Genomic DNA, 6259 nt, shown 5'->3' with positions numbered 1-6259 from the left:
CTGAGACCTGTCCAGGTGTCCCTGTGACGGACTGAGACCTGTCCAGGGTGTCCCCCGCCCCTCGCACAGTGATTGCTGGACATGGGCACCGGCGACCCCCGTGACCCAAAATGGAAGAAGTGGGTAAAGATAATGGATGGATGGATGGATGAATAGTTAAAAGCTACAATTAGCATTACAGTAGCTTAAAGCTAATTACATAACAGCTTAAAGCTAAAATTTGTATTACAGTAGCTAAAAAATACAATTAACATGACAGCAGCTTAAAGGTAAAATCAGAATTACAGTAGCTGAAAGCTACAATTTGCAAAAAATGTTAAAACCTAATAAAAAAAAAACAAGCTACAACCTAAAAATAGCACAACAGTAGCTAAAACATGAGTAGCTTGACAGTAGGTTGAAGCTAATATTAGCAGAACGGTTCCTAAAACAAATAAAATAATGTAGCTAAACTAATAAAGTAGTTCAATTAGGAAAAACATTAGCTAAAACCTAAAAACACAGTTTGTTGTTAAAAGATAAAATTATAAAAATTGTACCTAAAACATAAAACCAGCCAGAAAAATACTCAAACGCTTGAACTAGCTAAAATAAAAGTTAATTTCAGTAAAACAAAAATATGAAATCATGTGAAATATTTAAAAAATATATAAATAAAAAACAAAATCTCATCCGGACAGTTCTCTGAAATAACTAAATATAAAAAAACAAAGTATCAGCAGGAAACGTACTTAAGTGTCCCAAAAATAACGATTTACAACAGGACGCCAACTACCACAGCCGAAGAGGGTTTGTTTAGCCACAGAATCAGCCGAAGCGGCTGAAAGCAGGCTGTGTAGACGGAGGTCAGAGCGGGATTCAGCCGAGCGTTTTGTTGACATCGAGCGCGTACCCGCACTTCAGAACTGGGCATCGACATCTCCGAAAAACTACCGGAGTAAATTTAACGGGACTTTACGATTCTGTTCAGAATAAATAAATAATCAACATGTTTGTGTTTATCTACAGAAGATCAATCCTGCTGGTTTGGTTGTTTCGACCCCACAGCCGATGTTTTGGATTTAAACGTTAATAATCTGATCTTGAGCCGTTTTAAAGTTTCTGTTGTTCGAGACGTTTCCTCTTCGGGCCTCGTCTACACGACTGAATATTTTAAAAACAATTAATTTAAATGTTTCTGTTATGGAGGGTGTAACGTGACTAAATTAAATAAATACATTTTTCACAGGGACACGTTGCTATGGTTTCCTCTCTCTCTCTCTCTGCAGCCGGAGTGATGCTCGCTCGCTCCGGTACTTGAGTTTGATTTGGCTGCTTGTCGTCTCTCTGCTCAAGAGAAGCCTCTTAGTGATGGAGCAGCAGAGGAACGTCCTCTGGACCCACACAGGTTTTACACCGAACACGTCTTTGTTCTGCAGGTAACGTCATTTCACTACTCACAGGTGACGAGTTACATTTATTAATTTATCCAACGATCCGTGCAAATAACCAAAGTTCAGAGTTATTTATACGTGAGGTGAACTTCTACCTGAGCTTGCTCCAACGCCTGGTTGGAAGTAAATTAATTATTCTGCTCGTTTCCAGGTGGAGCTAAAGTTCTGGTCCACACGTATGGACACATCTAGAAACAGTTTTATAAAGTCATCCTGTGAACCTGCAGCCTTTTAAAACGTGACTAACAGTAAAACTTCAAAGTACCGGAGAGTCTGGCCTGCTTTGAACTCTGGGAGTAGCTGAGAGTCATCCCCAGCACACCCTCCGAGCGTGACCGGTGGCGTTCTCAGGACTGGACCGAAATGACTCCAGGTCAGCCATTTTTCAAAATAAGATGATTTCAACTGGAAGATGAAAGGCGGCGGGCGATATGCATTCTGTGTGTGGACAGGAGCGCGTTTCAGAAACGCCGTCTCAGCAGCTGGTTTCCAACATGTCCGCCGTCACTTTGTGCTGCAGAAACCACAACAGTAATGGAACGTTTTAAACTGGTTTTCAGAGTTTGTCTTCATTTCATCGCCCTCGAACTGAGGGGAAGCAGTGTCGAAGGAGAAGGAGGAGAAAGAGGAGAACAAGAAGGAGGCCATTTTTAACAAAACTTTATTAAAACAATAAGTTAACACAACAGTGTTCAAAATGAGGACAAGCTTAAAATAAACTATTTACATGAGGAGCTTGTTGGATTGTAGTGGTCCCTGATCAGAACCGGTGCAGAAAACTTCTTCAGTCCAGTTTCACAAACTTCTCCAGGTGTCCAGCGTCTCTGGAAGCAAAACTCCAACACCAGTCTGGACTTGACGTTGCACTTCCACAGAAAAGAAGAAGTAGAAGAAAAAGAAGACCAAGAACAAGAAGTAGAAGAAAAAGACGACGAAGAACAAGAAGTAGAAGAAGACGAAGAACAAGAAGTAGAAGAAAAAGACGACGAAGAACAAGAAGTAGAAGAAAAAGACGACGAAGAACAAGAAGTAGAAGAAGACGAAGAACAAGAAGTAGAAGAAAAAGACGACCAAGAACAAGAAGTAGAAGAAAAAGACGACGAAGAACAAGAAGTAGAAGAAAAAGAAGACGAAGAACAAGAAGAAGTGTTTTTTGTGATTTGACACGTGTTTAACGTGGACGCCTCGTGGTGCGGCGGGGTGGATGGTTTATCGTAGATCTGGACGTCTTCTTCATAATCCAACGTTCTGAGCGTTCCCTCTTTGGTTAATCTGTGTGGACTGTGTCCTTATCTCGCCCGTTGTGCCGCGGTGACGCTCTCCTGATGACGCGATCGGCTTCGTTTCGCCTGCGAGCGGTTCCATCTCCGTTCAAGACGCGGCCGGCCTCCATGATGGATGACCCGATGACATCTGTCCATTTCTGTCCCTGAGGAGCTCCGGGTCAGACAACAGAAAGATTCAGAGGTTATTCAGGTGTTTGGGGTCAGACTGCGTGACCTTTGACCTGTGGTGACCAACAACAAGCTTCACATTCTGATGAGGCGTTTAAAGGCAGTGGGACTTTCAGACGCTAAGCTACAACCTGAAACACTCGTTCCAGTTTTGTTAAACCTTATTTTACTCATCATTTAACAAGTCCGGGGCGTGTTGGGAGTTAACGCAGATAAATCATCAAAATGATAATCTGTAGGCGCCCACAGCTTGTGTTGGGGATTACTCGCAGCTACTACCACACCGAACTTTAGCTCACTATCTGCAAAACTGTATGAGCTGGAGCTGTTTTTGTATAGCGGTGTCCAGCTGTGGCAGCCATCTTGAATAAAGGTCCTTCAGCGTTTCATTAAATCTTCCTCCGGTTCGTGATATATTTTGCTAACACAGACTCACGGCCAACATTATCAGCTGGCCTTTGGGCGATCGGCCTCAGAATCACCTTTAAAGTGCAGATGTCAGCAGGGCGGGCGGGGTCAGCCTCAGCGTGGTCAGTGTGGCGGATTATCATCATCCCTGCAGATTAGAAGATTACAAACAAGCAGCCATCAGAGCGGGAGAACAAATAAATCTGCTGCAGCAACGTCCTCCGAGGATCAGATTTGGACTTTCAGAGAAAGAAAACAGTTTTAATCTGCCTGGAATCGACGCTCGGGATGACGCACAACATTTGCTGCTTCTGTTCTGCAGAGACGAAACATCCGGCTGAAAGTCCTCCGACCCACAGAAACAACCTGCAGGTTCCTCGGGGACGGAGGAGACGACGGCTTCTGACGACGAGGCTCTCGTGGTTTCGACATGTTCCTCATCGCTGACACTCGTCTCAAGAAGAGATGCACGTCACCCGCCGCCGTTCAAACCAGAGTTTGAATCAAATCTTCTCAGGAGGATCAATGAAACACAACTCAAGACGTCAGAGGCTGTGAATGACTCTCAGCTACTACCACGCTAAATTTTAGCCCGTTGTCGGTTAAAATGCTCGAGTTGAGGCGGCCATCTTAAATGGAGCTGACCCCAAAAGTGAATCAGTTTTATGCTATTACTTAATATTTATTCACCAAGAGTTTCATTAAAGTCCATCCAGTGGTTCAGTAGATATTTTGCTAACAGACAAAACATTATGTCCTCCTTCCCTTCCTTGCAGCGGGCGATAAACGCCAAGCCGCTTGACTTCAATCTGACAGATTTTCTCAAAGTTTTATTTAAGATGCTTAATATTCATATAAATACATCTGATTCAAACAGAGCAGCACAGAAATTAAATTTATTTTTAAATTTGGTTTATTAATTAACTCCAGATTAAAAAAACAAACGCAGAAACGACCCAGAGAAGCATCTAATTCAAATCAAACAACATCCTTTAATTGTTTTTAATTAGTTTTAAAAACAGCAGCGATCCACTTTGGTCCCGTGGACTCATTTCTCCAGTTCGTTCAAACGCTTCCCTTTAACAGGTAAGATATTTACTATTCTGAAGCCTTCCACAGAACCCCACTGCAACAGATCTGAACTATCCCTTTAATGCCTGACGAATACATTAACAATGAACTAATTCACAAAATAACTGCTTTAAAAACTAAACTAACCACGACAGCAGCTAAAGGAGTTTATCGCTGGCCATGAGGGCAAAACTGTTTGTTTTGAACGTGTCTGTTAGCAAAATATCTCCTGGGCCACTTGATGTATTCCAATAAAACTGTGGGATTAACATCTACAACTGATTAACCTGAGTCAAGATGGCCGCTACAGCAGCAACCCCAAAAATGTTTATGACTGATCAGTTTTACAAACATGAGCTAAAGTTAAGCGTGGTAGTAGCCGAGAGTCACCCTGAACACATTCTGAGAGCTATTTTAGGGTTTAATCTGCTCGAACTCCTTCATTAGGCTCTGTCGGCGGGTGACAAGCATTCCTTCCCTCAGTAAACTGAACTTCAAAGTTGTTTTTGTTTTGTTTTTGAAAGTTCAGCTGCTGTAAAATCAGCTTCTGCTCGTTGTTTGTTTACCTTCAGCTTGTGTCCGGCTCGCGACCCAAACTCAGGAACTGAAAACAGTTTCTTGGAGCGGCTGATTGGCTGATTGGATGATTGGATGCAGGTGCGCTGATTGCAAACTGGAAGCAGGTGTGGGAACCGAGGCCGCCTACAGGCCGAACATGGAACTACAGGGAAGCTGAAGGGACAAAAAGCAGCGCAGCTTTATTTAACAAACAAAAACATCAAAACATCCAGCAAATACAAACTGAAACAAAGCACGAAATAATACTACTAAAGCTGCTAAAGCTGCTAAAGCTGCTAATGTTGAGTGGCTAAAAAATAAAAACTAAACTGAGTTACAACAGAATGGAAACTAAAATCAGCAAAACACTGGCTAAAAGCTAAAATTAGTTAAACCAGACCACGTGAAAAGGTAGCAAAGCTGTTGCTTAACGCTAAAATTAGTAAAATTAACTTCCAGCTGAGATAAGTGATAGCTTTAAGCTTATAAAAATTATAGCTAAATGCTAAAATTAGCCAAACTAACAGCGAATATGAGCAAAACAGTAGCTCAAAGCTAAATGTAGCAAAGCTATAGTAATAAATTTAATGTAAAACCACAGTTAAAAAAGCAAAACTGTTGGTAACAGCTAAAATATAACAAAGCAGTAGCTAAAAGCTACAATTATGTCAAGAAGTCGAACTGTAGTTCGGTGACAAAATGAGCAAAACTGTATCAAAAAGCTCCAAATTGCTAAGCATAGATAAAAGCTAAAGTTGGTAAGACAGCAGCCAAAAGCTAAAAGTAGCTAAAGGTGTAAATCATCCTTTTCTCCCTTCAGAACCAGTTTGACAGATTTCTCTGGAAGCTATTTGACGTGTTTTTATTTCTGATAAAGACAAAAACAATAAAAATCCTGTTGTGGTTTTCTGACTTCAGCTTCATGAGTGAAAAATCTAAAAACCTTCAGAAAACAACAACAAAATAAATAAATAAAAACAATTGAGTTCATAAAGAAATATAACGAGTCAAATTTGTGATCTGGTTAAAAAGTTCTGGCTCAGTTGAGTGTAATTTGTGTTAAACATTTTATTTCCTCGACTTTTCTAACAGAAGCTATAAAAACGATCATTTGTACGAAGCAACAAGATTTAATGTAAAATCAATTAAAACTTGGTCGACGGGCGTGTTGCTAAACAAAAAATATAAAACTATAAATACTGATTGTTGCAGTTTACACGTTAGATTCTCACATTTTGTTTCTTCCCGTTCTTCAGTCTGAGCTGCTAAAAAAATTATGAATAAAACGTGAGATAATGTTCTGATGCATGGCTCATGAGATAATGTTCTCATGCA

General features: G+C 40.9%; 1 long non-coding RNA gene across 1 annotated transcript; it reads right to left on the bottom strand.

Moving 5' to 3' along the window:
- Window positions 1–2709: 2709 nt before the first annotated feature.
- Window positions 2710–4996, bottom strand: LOC119428343. Its single transcript, XR_005187702.1, has 3 exons — window positions 4933–4996; window positions 3370–3443; window positions 2710–2870 (listed from the first exon to the last, which is right to left on the bottom strand). It is a non-coding gene; the product is annotated as an uncharacterized LOC119428343 (long non-coding RNA).
- Between the last annotated feature and the right edge of the window lie 1263 nt (window positions 4997–6259).

Source organism: Nematolebias whitei, chromosome 22 (genome assembly GCF_014905685.2).
Source record: "Nematolebias whitei isolate Nwh7 chromosome 22, NemWhi1, whole genome shotgun sequence".
Classification (NCBI taxonomy): Eukaryota; Metazoa; Chordata; class Actinopteri; order Cyprinodontiformes; family Rivulidae; genus Nematolebias; species Nematolebias whitei.
This window is presented reverse-complemented; position numbering and strand designations above follow the sequence as displayed.